A 16,996-nucleotide genomic window follows, 5' to 3' on the forward strand; every position below is an offset into this window, starting at 1 on the left:
CGCTCCTTTTTGAGCTATCCCTGCACACCTACTCTTGGGTCAGTGAGGCACACCTGTATCCTGAGAGCTCTATGTAATACATTCCTTTCATGTCAGCTTAAGAGCTAGATCTGTACAAAAAGCAGATCTCTGTAGACATGGGAGATAGATAGGGAAGGCAGTATATGTTATTATTTGTAATACAGACTCGTGCAGTCTTAAAACTGCCCTGATCTTCAGAAAGCTTCTAATTTAGCCCTATTTTGTAGGTGAGGACCCAGAGAGAGGAAGCATATTTTGACCAGGCTAGGCCATTAGCAAGTTGTTCGTGGCAGAGTCAGAATTAGAATCTTAGTTCTACAAATTCCCACACATATGTCATATGCATAAAAATTCTGAAAATGATACTGCAGTGGCTGCCCCTCTACAAGCAGTTTCATGGCAAGTGTTGTACATCCTATTACGTACTTTCACATACTATGCCTTCTGCAAAAGCATGTTAGTGTTCTCGATCTCTTTTTCTGTGAAATATCTATTAACTAAAGGCACCATTTCATTTGTGTGAGTTGTTTAACACTTTGTCTCCCTTTAACTTGTGGATGAGAGGTTATCTTTTTCACTTCCTTGTACAAGCTGCTTAATCAGTTGTTTTGCTCTAAGCTCAGCAGAGCCTTCACAGTTGCTCAGTAATCTTTCTCTTATTCCTGTAGAGAAATTTTCATTCTTCCTCAAGGTCCCTACACATCCCTTTCTCATTGTTTACAAACACCCCCCCCCCCCCGCTTTTTATTTTCACACAAAAAGTCTGAAACTGGTAAGGGATAAATTCCATCTATTCCCTCACACCTTAAGTATTAAACGTGTCTTCCATTCTCTATTGATTCAAAATAACCCGAGTCTCTCTTTTCCAAGGCTAAAATGCACCACTGTGTTCTCTTTACCATGTGCTCCTACATCCTCCTTGGTCATGAGGCATTGATTGTCCCTTCCTAATATCATCTCCCTTTCTCCCCTTAACGGTACCAGTCTCTACATAGAAAAATAGCCAAGACTTCCCCATTTTGTGAAAACCTGCCTTAAGCTTTCTTTCCCTTAAGTTGTAAGGTTGAAATGACATTCTTTCTGCATTTATACTTCTACACTAATGGCTCTTACTTCTCCCCCTTGCATTCATTTCTTAAATGTTCTGCTTGGTGTTTGCCTTCGTAACCTGCTCAATCCTCTCTTGATGTTCCCAAGATTTTCTGATTGCTGAATCCATCAGTCTTCTCTTATGAGCTTTCTTTTTTAAACTCTCTGAAGCTTTTGTGGCTTTTGAGCACCCCTTCCTCCAATAGCTCAGCAATGCCCCCACCCTCAACCCCCGGCTTCTTTTGGTGATATGATGATGCCGTCTAAGTGCGCTTAACTAGTGCTCTGTTTTCTACTCTGATTAAATGTAGGCATTTCCCAAGGTTACAATCTTGACCTTTTTCTCCTCTCTACATGAGTAAGGCTAGTGTAAAAGTTGAGTGGACTTGGGAGTAGACTACGCTGATCATTAATTTTACCTCTCTGTAACTTAACTTCTGTTATCTGTAAAATGAGGTGAAAAATAATTGCTCATGTTTACTCAACACTTGCTATGCGCCCGGAGCTCTTACAAACCCTTCATATGCGTTGTCACTTTGCGTCATAGCTCTGGGGATTATTATCCCCATTTTACAGATAAGGACGCTGAAACACAGAGAAGTTAAATAATTTGCCCCAAAGGAGAGAGATAGTTAACAGTAGAGCCAGGATTTGAATATAGGTAGTTCATTTCCAGATGTTAACTGCTACAATATTCTGCTCTGCAGTAGTGATATTTTTTACTCATAGGATTCATATGCAATTAAATAAAATAATGCATGTAAAACTCTTAGCATAGTTACTGGCATAAATTAAATGCCTAGCTAATTTTAGCTGTTAATATTCCTCTTATTGTTAATAATTTTTCCTGGGGGGTCATGTTTGGGCCTTAAATTCACTCTTTTGCAGTTAAACACCCAGACAGATATCTCTAACCCATATTTGTCTCCTGAAACACCTAACTGTATATCTTTATCCAGTTCCAAGCTATGGATCTAAAATTATTATATATAAAGTTGAATATGTCCCATTGCCTATCTTTCCTTCAACCTATAATCCTTATCTCAGTGAATAATACCACCATATTTCTAGGCCCTTGAGCTTAAACCTTGGAGTCATCATTGTATGTCCACCTTGTACCTCATTATCCATATTCCGTATGTAAACAGTTCCTGCTTATTATAATTTAGAAATACTTTTTGAATTTTCCCACTTTCTACTAGTGTTGATTTTTCCAATTAAGGGTTCATCATAGCGTAGCTAAATTGTTACAATATCTTCCTAAAATATCCTTGCCTTTCTCATGTATCTAGTACTAGACAACCAGTTATATTTCCAAATCTTTGGTTAGCAAACATTGCTAAAAATTGTGGGTCACTTGGTTCAAACAAAACCCTAAGTGGAAGCCTTATGTGAAATGAGATACAAATCAGAGCTACTCAGACTGAATTGAGGATATGAAATTTGAAAGTCAGTGCTCCCTTATTTTCTTCTGTCCTTGTTTACTCTAAATTGCCTTGTGAGTGGTCTCAACACCCAAGGGAATGATTTGAAAATTTTGTTTTTAAACAGACTTAAATGTAATATTGTTCTTCATAAAGCTTTTGTTAACATGACATTCAAGATCCTTCATAGTTTTGTGCAGTGTATTTTCAGTCTCATCCGCTACCACTTGCACCTCATAGTCACATCTGCTATTGAACATTCTTTGCTTATCCCATTCATCCTCACATATCCATTCTTTTGCTTATTGGTTTGGACTTCCTGAAAGTCTCTCTTCGTTCTCTGTCTCACTTAGTGTAATTCATTCTTAAAGACTTGGCTTAAATGTCACCTCCTTTATGGAATATCACAGTCAAAATTTAACTCTCCTTTGTACTCTATAGATTTGGGCTTTGACATATTAAAGATTGAATCACTTATTTTATTAGAGTTACTTATGTACACACACACACACACACACATATATACACACATACATATATACGTGTATACACACACACACACACACATATATTTTTCCTCCTCTTTTCTCTTCTTCATACCAATATGTCCTGAACTCCAGTGGTTCAAAGACTGTGTCTTTTTTTTTTTATTTTTTTATTTATTATTTTTTTGGGGGTACACCAAGTTCAATCATCTGTTTTTATACACATATCCCCATATTCCCTCCCTTACTTGACTCCCCCCTCCTCGAGTCCCCCCCACCCTCCCCGCCCCAGTCCTGTAAGGCATCTTCCATCCTCAAGTTGGACTCCCTTTGTTATACAACAACTTCCCACTGACTAGCTATTTTACAGTTGGTAGTATATATATGTCTGTGCTACTCTCTTGCTTCGCAAAGACTGCGTCTTTTTAAAGTGTTGTTCCTTCAGTGCCTAACTAACGTCCAAGGGCTTGGACTGTACTTGTTTACTTGATTGTAATAACTTGATGTATTTTCCATAAGCATTTGGAGTTTTAGGGACAGGCATTGTTCTTTCTTTCCTTGTCCTTTTAACTTTTTGTCTGTGGCCTGACAGCTCTTGCTTCAAATTCCTCATTATCTGGTGTCTTTAGTGGTATTCCTACCCCAGATATCCTGATACATGATCATTTCCTTATTTAAGCTGTTTATTATCATTAATGATTTTTACTATTTTATTCATCCATCCAAGCATCCACCTTCCATCCTCAGTTTACTCATTCTTAGAAGACCTACACCATCTATTTTCTTTAAGTAGTCTTTCCTAACCCATACCCAGGGATTTATCCCTTTTGCAAATACCTATAGGGCTACAGTCTCTGTTTATCTTTTAAATTCACTTTAAACCCTTTTGTTTCTTTTTATTACGTATGTTTGTATTATTTTTCTGAACTAGAATCTAAGTTCTTTTAGAACAAAGACCATGCATGTGTACTCTCTTTTGTATCTCTCATAGAACATAGTTCACAATTACAAGTTGTGGCCTTCATTTCTTGTGTTGTACCCCCTTTCCTCAGATGAGGTTCTAGTGTGGAAATGAGCTTATGTTTGTAGTCAATGACTTTCCAACCTCACATGATTTCCTGCTATTAAAGAGTTTTTGTCTCCCATCCAGCTAATCAATGAATTTGATAAAGTTGCAGGAAATAAAATTAACACAGGAATTTCTTGCATTTCTGTACAATAACAATGAAAGATCAGAAAGAGAAATTAAGGAAAGAATCCCATTCACCATTGAAGCAAAAAGAATAAAATACCTAGGAATAAACCTAACTAAGGAGGTAAAAGACCTGTACTCAGCAAACTATAAGACCCTAATGAAAGAAATCAAAGACGATACAAACGGATGGAGAGATATACCATGTTCTTGGAATGCAAGAATCAACATTGTGAAAATAACTATACCACCCAAAGTAATATACAGATTCAATGCAATCCCTATCAAATTACCAAAAGCCTTTTTTACAGAACTAGAGCAAAAAATCCTGATATTTGTATGGAGACAAAAAAGGTCCCAAACAGCCAAAGCAATCTTGAGGGGAAAGAAAAGGAGCTGGAGGAATCACACTCCCTGACTTTAGACTATACTACAAAGCTACAGTAATCAAGACAATATGGTACTGGCACAAAAACAGAAATATAAATCAATGCAACAGAATAGAAAGCCCAGAGATAAACTATGATCAACTAATCTATGACAAAGGAGGCAAGGATAGAATGGAGAAAAGACAGCCTTTTCAATAAGTGGTGCTGGGAAAACTGGGCAGCTACATGCAAAAGAATGAAATTAGAACACTCCTTAACACCATACACAAAAATAAACTCAAAGTGGATTAAAGACCTAAATGTAAGGCCAAACACTATACAACTCTTAGAGGAAAACATAGGAAGAACACTCTTTGACATAAATCATAGCAAGATCTTTTTTTGACCCACCTCCTACAGTAAGGGAAATAAAAACAAAAATAAATAAGTGGGACCTAATGAAACTTAAAAGCTTTTGCACCACAAAAGAAACTATAAGCAAGATGAAAAGATTACCCTCAGAATGGGAGAAAATATTTGCAAATGAATCAACAGACAAAGAATTAATCTCCAAAATATATAAACAGATCTTGCAGCTCAATATCAAAAAAGCAAACAAGCCAATCAAAAAATGGGCAGAATACCTAAATAGGCATTTCTCCAAAGAAGACATACAGGTGGCCAAGAGGCACATGAAAAGCTGCTCAACATTGCTAATTATTAGAGAAATGCAAATCAAAAACATAATCAGGTATCACCTCACACTGGTTAGAATGGTCATCATCAGAAAATCTACAAACAGTAAATGCTGGAGAGGGTGTGGAGAAAAGGAAACGCTCTTGCACTGTTGGTGGGAATGTAAATTGATACAGCCACTATGGAGAACAGTATGGAGGTTCCTTGCAAAACTAAAAATAGAATTATCATATGACCCAGTAATACCACTGCTGGGCATATACCCAGAGAAAACTGTAATTCAAAAAGACACATGCACCCCAATGTTCATTGCAGCACTGTTTACAATAGGCAGGCCATGGAAGCAACCTAAATGTCCATCAACAGATGAATGGATAAAGAAGAGGTGGTACATATATACAATGGAATATTACTCAGCCATGAAAAGGAACAAAATTGAGACATTTGTAGAGACATGGATGGACTTAGAGACTGTCATACAGAGTGAAGTAAGTCAGAAAGAGAAAAACAAATATCTTATATTAATGCATATATGCAGAATATAGAAAAATGGTACATATCAACTGGTTTGTAAGGCAGAAATAGAGACACAGATGTAGAGAACAAACATATGGACACCAAGTGGGGAAGCGCAAGGGGGCGGGGGGGTTGGGGTAAGATGAATTGGGAGATTGGGGTTGCCATATATACATTACTAATAAGAAAAAAAATATCAAATTGTACACTTTAAATATACAAAAGAAGTTTTTGTCTCCATTGGGAAGAATTTCTTTAAGATCAACATACTCTAGGCTTCCTAGGTGGCGCAGTGGTTAAGAATCCGCCTGCCAGTGTAGAGAACATGGGTTCGATCCCTGCTCTAGGAAGATCCCACCAAAAAAAAAAAAAAAAATCAACATACTCTGAACTATCCTCCCCCCACCCCAACACCCCTCCCTCCATTTTGTATTCTGTGTCAAAGGATTCTGCTGTGTCTACTGGTGACTTCCTAATAACAAATTCAGCACCATCATAAGAGGACAGCTCAAAGCAACGTTCTGACTATGCTATCTAACTGCAAATATTGTGTTGTAAAGTCTCTCTAAAGGAATTCTCAAATGCTGCTTTAGAGAAGCATCCCCAAATTACATGTCAGATATATTATGCTAAAAGGTTTTCACAGTCAAATACATTCTGCAAGCACTATCCTAAACAAAGATAAAAATATTACCTCACTGTAGCACATTTTAGAGCGAGCATTATGCTAATGTACACTGAATATACCAGTTGGGAAAACAACTATGCAACATTTTTCTAAAATTATTTGACCATGGGATGCTATTTTTCAGAACTTCTCTCATGGACTGGAGTTGAGAAAAACACTTTGGGAAACACTGCACCAAGAATTCAGTCCTTGCTTGCAATCTTAGATTACGTGTTTATTACAGAATTATTGTTTTATATTATGGCTAATTGAATTTTAAAATATTATTGCTTAATAATAATTTAGTAATGGTATCTAAATTTTGGAGATTGTTGTCAAATACTGGAAAATCTCTATCATATATCTTTTATGTATAAGTTATAGGATTTGGAAGAATTTTCTGCAGACTAGCTTTCAGCTCTCTGCAACCCAAACCTCATCCCTCCTCCATTACCCACCTAATTCTAATACTGGGTGCTATAGAACACATTTATATCAGCATACAATCTCTGCTCCATACCTTCCTATTAAGACACTTGGTCAGTTGTCACAGACAGTGATAGTGGTATCCGTGGAAGACACTTCTATACATAACAGCTATCAATGACTTATTTATGCATAGAAGTGATTGTAAACCACATCAATACTTTTCTTTAAAACCAAACTGAGTGTATTCCAAATTCAACTATCCTTTGGCTAGATACCAAAAATGCCTACAGGTACTCTGTACCTGACAGGATGGAAAGTGTGACAGAGATAGAGCAATGTGGAAAGTCAATGGCCTTAATTGTCTGCTGCTAAAACATATTTATCCTGAAAATTTTATAAAATCATATAACTACTTGAGTACATACAGTGTTTGGCTCTTCCAGAACCTTGAAGGGATCTGTGCAAGTGAGAGCCCTGGAAGATTAAATTTCACCGCAAATCGCTTGTCATTGCAGAAAACAACAATCTTGAGGGCATTATTTGTAACCTGAGCAATGAGTCAGATTTGTAACTGAATAAGAGCTATGTACCTATTTTTAAATTAGAAATGCTCTCTAATGATCTCTTCCTGTGAAAAGACAATTTAAGATGGAAATTCTTTCCTGGAGCTTTAAGTGCTTAGAATAACAACAATCACTATTTACTGACTATATGTGCCAACACTTACCATATGTGATTTTTAATCTCACAAAACCCCATAAAATTGGGAGAGCAAAAACAGCAACAGGCCTCACAGGTGTTACCTTTGCTCTCTAGACTCCTGTGAGAAAGAAAAGACTCACAGAATGAGGCTCGTGCATTTATACAGACTCGCTTCATTTGAATTTCAAATGTAAGTTGAATTCTGAAAGGTAGATAAATCAATTTCTAGAGATTAAACACTGATTCAGAATAAGGCAAGCTCTTAAATGTGTTAAAATTTAACAGGTAGTCGAGTTTTTCTTTGAGGGTAAGCCAGATACTAGCTGTGATGGATTTGTTGTGTGTGATTACTATTACATATGTTTGTGCTTTTCTGCATCTTTGCAGAAATTTGTAAGGACAATCAAAACCTTCTTTTAGCCTAACTCCCAGCCCTTGATCCTACAGCCTTCTTTCAATGTTTCAGAGTATAGTTTCATCTGTTTTGTAATTTTACTTAATACTTTCACTTGATTTTTAATTTGAAGCCTGTTGCAATAATATTTCTGTTCCTTTATATCTAAATAAAATATGTATTTCAACTATTCAAACTATCTTCTAAATTAACTTAATGACCTTGTTCATCACACAAAAGAATCATAGGATAAGGAAGCCAACATCTGCTTCACTAATCATCAGTTAAGCTAAAGTATACTGATATCTCAGTTTTCCAGTCAGGCCTTTCAGAATATAATAGATAATGCCATATAAATTAAAAAATGAGTAGAAAAGAATGAAATAATGCCATCTGAAACATGGAGGCAACTAGAGGTTATCATACTAAGTAAAGTAAGTCAGAAAGAGAAAGACAAATGCCATATGATAGCACTTTATATGTGGAATCTAAAATATGGCACAAATGAACCTATCTACAAAACAGACACAGACTCACAGACATAGAGATCAGACTTATGGTTGCCAAGGGGGAGAGGGGGAGGGAGAGGGACGGACTGGGAATTTGGGGTCGGTAGATTCAGACTGTTACGTTTAGAGTGGAGAAACAACAAGGTCCTACTGTATAGCACAGGGGACTATGTCCAATTGCTTGGGATAAATCATAATGGAAAAGAATATTTTGAAAAAAAGAATGTATATATATACATGTATAATTGAATCACTTTGCTGTAGAGCAGAGATTGGCACAACTTTGTAAATCAACTATATTTCAGTAAAAAAGATAAAAAAATACAAAACCCCACAAATGTTAATATCAATTACATGTTGAAACAGTAACATTTTGGATATAGTGGGTTAAATAAAATACAGTATTAAAAAATGAGTAGAAACGAACACCTTGAGGAAGCAAGACTTTTTAATGTTTAAGTGATTTTGCTGAGAAATTTTATAGAATCACTACACGTTAACTTTACAAACAGTAGACTTGGAATCTTAACTAGTTTCCTAGAGGGATCATTATATTAATTATTACACTTTCCTGCTATGCGTGAGTACTCTGGTAGCTGGATACGCTTTTACTGGGGGGAACAGGGGTTAGTACAGTGATTACTAGATTTCTGCATTTTTCTGATTATTTTTCTTAGTCTCAGCTAATGTTTCTTCTCGGGAAGAAATTAGGAGCATGGGCTTTGTCAGAGTTTGCCGCAGTACAGAGGAGCCCTTTGCTGACTTGTGGCCATGTTCTGCATGATTACGATTGCCAGACGTTGGAGGCATTACTGGTTAGTGCTTGAGGAATGCTCGAGTTGTTTGTCTTTGTGAGAAATAGCCCTTACAGTCCCCTAACATCCTTGTTCTTTCATGACTCTGTATTTTCCACATAATCTTCCTTCTGCTGGGAATGCTCTTGATCTTTAAATATATTGGAGCCAAGCTGACATTCATTAGGACTCAGCTTTAATGTCTCCCCCATCTATGTAGCCTTCCCTGGCACTGCTCTATCCTCCCAGGAGTGGTTTTTCTTGTAGTATATTAAGATTGTCAATTTTAAAACTTACAATAATGTATACCTTCCTTCTTCAATAAAGAGTGAGATCTTTGAGGGCAGAAGCCATATTTTATTCATTTTTATATCTCTGCCTCTTGGTGTAATGCCTGTCACATAAAAGACCTCCATTAATACCCATTAAATGAACTATTCAGTCATTAATTTATTCATGAAACAAACACAACTTAAGGAATGTTATTGGAAGCAAATAAACTATATTGGCATTTCCCTTAAACAGTTGAACTATTGGATTTAGGGTCTATTATTACTCATTAGGCAGGCTGAGCTCCGCTTTAATCACAGGTCTTCTTTAGCTGCTTACCTTAAAAGCTAGCTTCATATCCACACAGCTGCCTGTATCCATGGCAACTGAGATGCATGAATACAGGTTCTGAAACATACTCTTTCTAGAAAGTCAGGGCCTCTATTAAAACTGTACTTTACATCTGCATCCTTCCTAGACAGGTATTATCTCAGGCCTGCATGGGTGACTATTTCAACTAAGCAGTAGTGACTTGGTACAGCATCATGTGTACAAGGTGTTTTCCCCTTAGAGCACAGTGAGCTGTTGATAGATCTAGTGTGGTGAGGTCACAGGATCACATCAGTTCCTGAGAGTGCTACCTGCAATGAAGCCTATAGCATTTCATGTACGTGTCTGGCTGCCTCAGAGTCTCCTTGCCTCAGCTTAACAGAGGCAGCAACTCCGCCTGTTGCTTTCCATGGATGTCTGGAGGCAGGGGTAGCACTGTATGTCCCCTGTCCCTTGGTGAAGAGATTCTATGTGGGAACGGTTCCTGTGTGGGGAGAATGGTTTCTGTGCAGAAGATAAAGACAGAAAATGAGATGAGAAAGCATTGAATGGATAGAAGCTGGGAATATGTTGTTAGCTCTTTAGGTGAGTTTAACCCACCTTCAACCAGAGGATCTCCTTTTAGATAGAAACCAGGAACCATAGAGAATTGTGTAGAGTTTGGGATAGTTATTATACCTCCATGATGGTTAATATGGAATCATTTATCTTTTTCTCCAGAGAGCTTATTGATAATATGCTTAACAATGTGAAGAGGATTTGGCCTTGCCTTAAGGTGCAATGAGGAAGTGGAGAGCTAAGAAGAATAGGTATGTTCTTAGCCTTTCTTGCAGGAAGAGAATAACCTGGCCTGAGTAGGTTGTTGCAGCTCTAAAGACGTAGTTTGTTGGGTCCATGAGGGCTTAAACCTTTAGTTGTTGCATCATGGGGAAAGCCCATGGGTCCCAAGGAATGAGTTAGGGTAGACAGGGAGGCCAGGAGTGCCTAAAGGACTCAGAACAGTGACGCGGTATCTATGTACCAAGTGAAAGAAAATTACTTCAGTATTTTGACAACCAGTCAGCTGTACCAGTGCACATTGATTAACAGCCCGTATTGGTTTGCTAGAGTGGCCCTAACAAGGTAGCACAACTGAGTGGCTTAGAACAAAAGGAATCCATCATCTCATAGTGCTAAAGGACAGAAGTTCAAAATCAAAATGTCGGTAGGGCCATGCTCCCTCCTAGGCACTAGGGAAGGATCTGTTCCAGGCCTCTCTCCGAGCTTCTGGTAATTGCTTGTCTTGTGGCAACACAACTTCAGTCTTTGCATAGTGTTCTCCCTTTGCTCATGTCTGTCTCTTCACGTGGCATTCTTTTTATAAGGATAGCAGTCATATTGGTTTAGGGGTCCACCCTAGTCCATGTGACCTCATCTTAACTAATAACATATGCAACAACCTTATTGCAAAATAAGGTCACAATCTTCAGTACGGGGGGTTAGCACTTCAAGATGTTAATTGTGAGGGGGAACAATTCAGCCATAGTTATGAACTTTCTTAAGCATATTTCCTGGTGTACATGCTCAAGAATTTCTCTACAGTACATACCTAAGCATGAATTGCTGGATCAGTCATGAGCCATACAAGAAGAACTTGGGAAGTCCAGTTGCAGTGATGGGATCAAACTGATGAGAGGTCTGTGGGTTCATTTCCTGATACCCAGCAGCTGCTTCCACTGGAGAAAAGAGTGAGGAAGTCCACATCTGAAGATGAATCTCATACAGTATTGAGAGCTGAATAGCTTATAAGGTAATATTTGGTAACTGATCAGTCACCAAAGGGTGGATGTGTCCTCAACAGGTATTGGCTAAGAATGCTTCTGCTTCAGAAAACAGAATCAAGGAACACAAGCTCTGGCTTTGTACTTCCCCTTCCTTTTTACCTTCTTCTTCTAATGGCTTTCTGTTCTGAGGTATCTCCAATTATTGCAATCGATTTCAGAAAATTATTTTTAAAAATGCAAAATGCACTTACTTTTAAGGGAAAGAGGAAGCAAAACAAATGCTTACTCAATGACTCCTCTAAGTAAGGTGTATCCTAGGCTTTTCCTCACATCATTTCTTAAGAGGAGATGATTTTATACCCATTTTACAAGCAAGAAAATGAAAACTCATAGAGATCAGATAACTTCCCCCAAAGCAAACAATAAACAACTGAGATTTTAATTGTGGTTTTTCTCACTCCAAACAGTAACGATTACATCATTGACTTTTTAAAACATTTAAATTCTGCATGTTGGTTTGTTAAGGGGAAGATAGTAGTTTCGTGATTAGAACAAGTCATAAGATATTATAAGAAGGAAATACACAAAAAAGAACTAATCGTTTATCAAGCACTGGTATAACAGGTGCTTTTAATCTATAATTTCTTTGGGTGTTTCTAAAAATTCTGTTATTCAGTATTATTAATCCAATCTTATGATGAAAAAATTAAGATTTAGAGAGATACAGGGACTTGCTCAATATCATATTACAAAATGGTAGAGATGTGACTTGAACCATAACTCTTTCATGTGAAGGGCCTTATTCATCCCAGTGTTCCATTTTTCTCCTGTTTATAATTTAGTGAAACATAAATTTAATGAAGAAGCTGAGACTATATATCATTTTATATCTTGCATGGAGTGAATATGAAATAAATATCTATTGCACGTTTGAATAAACAAGTTCGCATATTTTGTTATCAGAGCAGTTTAAGATGAAGAATGCAAGATTTCAGGATTTCAGAAGACATCTTAGCTGTGGTTTGCAATTTATGGTAACATTAAATTTATGTTCTACCCACAATCAATTGTGAATCCTATTTCAGAAAAATATCCCCAACTCTCCAAAGTTAGAGCCTTTGATTTCAAGGTGAGAAGCATGTCATTTTATAGCAAGGTCCCATATCTCTTCATAGAGGGATGCCTTATCACACAGGGGAGACATGAGAGACCACAGAGTGCAAGTAGAAGAGAGTCAGTCTGGGAAATCTGACCCACTGTTTTAATCTGGGTAAAAAGTGACTTCTGCTCTTTGTGAATTTTATATTTCATAAACTCTGCTCTCATATAAGAACTTTACATGTAACTTTATACATAACCACCCTACAGATTTTTTTTTTAAAAGAACTCCTTCTTTATTTGCTATTCCCTTGCTTAATGTAGCTTTGCCCAATGCAAATAAATGCAGTAAGTCACTTTTTCATACATTTTGCTCAGACATCCAATCCCTCCCACCAAAAGAAAACCCTCTAGGAATTTTGGTAACCAGTTACCAGAGATACTCTGTAAAGGATAAGGCAGGATTTTATAAATGTCTTCCTGAAGAATCAGCACATCCACACTAGACAAACAAGGGGCGGGGGGATTGTATTCCAGGCAGGAAAAAACATACAGAATATTGAAAATGAAATAATACAGTTATTTAGTAGTTAATTTAATGCCTCAATATCCTTTGCTCTGAACACATTCTTTTCCTTCCTCTCTCTACTTAGAGGACAGCCTAACAATTCGTATTGCCAATAACCAGATCATTTTAGTACCTGTAAGAATTTCATTCCAGTGATCCTGGAAGCTTACACTCCCATCAAATTTGTGGATAAAAGGCTGTCTTTTACACAGTTCTCCTTAAATCTGAAAAGTGGTGGTATTGCATTGGCCCTTAGCACATGCACCATCTTCTTCCATGGGAAATAGTTTCCTGAATTCTGTGTGGACTCTGTAGTTATTGGGAGCTACACCTCTTCTGTCTCAGTGAAGGCCTTGGTTGGAGATGATGTGTTGTTACACAAGATCAGTGTCCAAATTACTCTCCTGCTTTTAGACTTACAAATTCTACCAAATACTTTCTTCAAAGCATTTGTTTTAAGACTGGCTAAGAGGGAAAATGTGGCTGTATTTTCAGGTTGGGTCCTGCAGCTTAGGCCTCTGGTGGTGGTGACAGAGGCAGCCATCCCAGGGCCTGTCACTGAGAAAGGTGAGTCTGCAGAGACCTCTGCTCAAAGCATTTCCTGTGTGGTGCCCTTCTAGCAAAGGCCAGCAGCCTTTTTAGTAGACCCACCTATCCTATGAAATGCTTTTCACCCTCCTGGACAAATCAAATTCCCTCCCCACTTTTTACAATGGTAGATACATGAATAAAAGCAAACTCACCTAGATTTCTAGCATGTTAAACTATCTGGAGACACAAACACAAAGGTTTCATTTCTGCAAATGAAAAAAAAAAAAAATTGAAGTACAAAATGAGCTAATGTGTTATAAGAACTTAAAGGGTTATCTAGATGGTTCAAGGATAGATCACAGAATTTAAATTGGATATCCATAGAATTCAATTAAATCCAACAAATATTGACTCAGTAGTCCCATGGGGACACATTAGCAGGGAGGTGAGGTATGATGGGCAGGGTACCTTCAGGAAACTCAGCCGAGGGTCTAGAGGGCGGAGGGTGTGAGACAAAAAAAAAATGAATATGATAAAGTGTGGGAGCAGAAGCCCATAATGATGAAATGCCCAGGTGCTGGGGTTAGACTGCTTGGGTTTGAAGCCTGGCTTCATCGCTTAATGCTGAGTGGCGTTGGGCATTGAGCCTCCAAGCCTCAGTTTCATCATCTGTAAACCTGGGTTTCCTGCACTATCTACCTCATAGTGTTATTTTGAAAATTAAATCCTGTAACCTGGCCACAGCACTTATTCCCACACTAACCACATAGTGCCTAATAGGTAGCAGCTATGAAATGTCAGAGGGGAGTCACAAAGCAAGTAGGAAAGGATGACCCCACTGGAGAGGTGAGAAAAGACTTCAAGGAATAAGTAACATTTGGAAAAGAGAGGCAGATTCCATAAATATGCAATAGCATATGGTATTTGTTTTTCTTTCTGACTTACCTTCACTCTGTATGACAGACTCTAGGTGCATCCACCTCACTACAAATAACAGTTTCATTCCTTTTTATGGCTGAGTAAAAATGGTACTGATGAACCTAGTGGCAGGGCAAGGATAAAGATGCAGACGTAGAGAATGGACTTGAGGACACGGGGTGGGGGGAAAGGGAAGCTGGGACGAAGTGAGAGAGTAGCATTGACATATATACACTACCAAATGTAAAATAGATGGCTCGTGGGAAGCTGCTGCAAAGCATAGGGAGATCAACTCGATGACCTAAAGGGTAGGATAGGAAGGGTGGGAGGGAGGCTTAAGAGGGAGGGGATATGGGGATATACGTATAAATATAGCTGATTCACTTTGCCATACAGTGGAAACTAGCACAACATTGTAAAGCAATTATACTCCAACAAAGATCTGAAGAAAAAAATAAAATAAATATTCCATCCTAATAGGTGAAAAAAAAAAAGAGAGGCAGGATACAAACTGATGGAAATTGGGGAGCAAGGCGCTTAGCATAGGTGTATAGTAGTTTCCTGTTGGGCTATATAGTCTCTGAGGTGAGTGTTCCTGCCTGTCACATTCATCAAGATATCCCCAGGTCCCAGCACCAGCAAGGGACTCATTTATGAATGAAGAATGAATGGATTCATGAGTGGGTGAATTAAAAGGAAGGCTTTTGAAGCTGCTGTTAAAGCTAATAGCAAAGTTGATAGATTCTATGAGGATTATTTTCTAGAGCTGGGAAGGCAAAAGATGTGCCCAGGGTACCATGGATAAATAATTCTGCCAATGAACCCCTTGGAGGTGAGGCTAGAATGTCAAATTGGAGCCAGACCATGCAGAGCATTGAGTACAGGGAAAAAAAGTCACATCTATAGGCAGGGAAATCGTTGCGCTTGTGTTTCTTTTCCTTTAAGTTTTGAAGAAAGTAAAAAGCTGAGCTGTACTGCAGAGTCAGCTTAAATATTATGAACTCATCGTTCATTTTCCTGACATCAGTTATGTGCAAATTAGACATTCTCTTCTGCCTATAAATTGCTTAATCTAAGTTTGTGCTGCAAAGGACACCAATGGCTTTTGAAGCTGCAGTTAAAGCTAACAGGAGACGAAGCGAGAGAGTAGCACAGACATATATACACTACCAACTGTAAAATAGATAGTCAGTGGGAAGCTGTTGTATAACAAAGGGAGTCCAACTCGAGGATGGAAGATGCCTTAGAGGACTGGGGCGGGGAGGGTGGGGGCGACTCGAGGCGGGGGGAGTCAAGGAAGGGAGGGAATACCGGGATATGTGTATAAAAACAGATGATTGAACTTGGTGTACCCCCCAAAAAATAATTAATAAATAAATAAAATTAAAAAAAAAAAAAGCTAACAGGGAGGTTGATAGATTATGTGAGGATTATTTTCTAGATCAGGAAAAGTCTTCAGTAACCAAACCTGAAATGGTTGTTAGATAAAAACATTGCAGGGCTTCACTGGTCCTAGGTAATCAAAGGTCAGGATTCTTTATAACCCTTGGTTCTCTCTCCTCAAACATGTCATGGGCTTCTTATGAGAAAGGTCAGTCTAAAGAAATATGATGGTCATTTCCCAGCCTTTATTTTGTCAGCCTTCAACTTTTCATATTTATGAAGACTTTTACAAGCATTTTCCAAACATATCACATCATTTAGTTCTTAGGACAAAGTTGTCCTGTGGGTTTCACCATTGTGATAGAGGAGGATTCAGAGCTCACTCAAGTCATCTGGCCAGGCTCTTGTTTCCCAGCCACATGGCTTCTGTGGACTGTCAGTGTTTTTTTTCTGAACTCTCCAGAATTCTTCCTGCAGGTACTGTTTATGTGTGTGATGCTTCATTTTTAAGCTACAAAATAGTTTTCGTCTTTTATGGCATGTCCTTGATGGATGCTTTATACAACTATTCATACTTTGATCTCTTTCTATTTTAAAATCTAGTTTTCATTCCTTAACTTAATCAGAAAAGCACCAGAGAAAATAATCCAGAAATAAATTTGGTTCCCTTTTATAATGCCTCTTGATCTGATAATAGTGGCAGGCCCAGCCAAAACTTATAAGTAAGATTCTAATATAGATATCAAAAGACATTTATCTAGATTTTCATGTGGAAGGATTAGGAGAAAGAAGGTAGATGCATATCCAATACCTCATTCACAAGTGTGTTTCTACCTGAAGCTGAAAGAG

This window comes from Hippopotamus amphibius, chromosome 7 (genome assembly GCF_030028045.1).
Source record: "Hippopotamus amphibius kiboko isolate mHipAmp2 chromosome 7, mHipAmp2.hap2, whole genome shotgun sequence".
Taxonomy (NCBI): Eukaryota; Metazoa; Chordata; class Mammalia; order Artiodactyla; family Hippopotamidae; genus Hippopotamus; species Hippopotamus amphibius.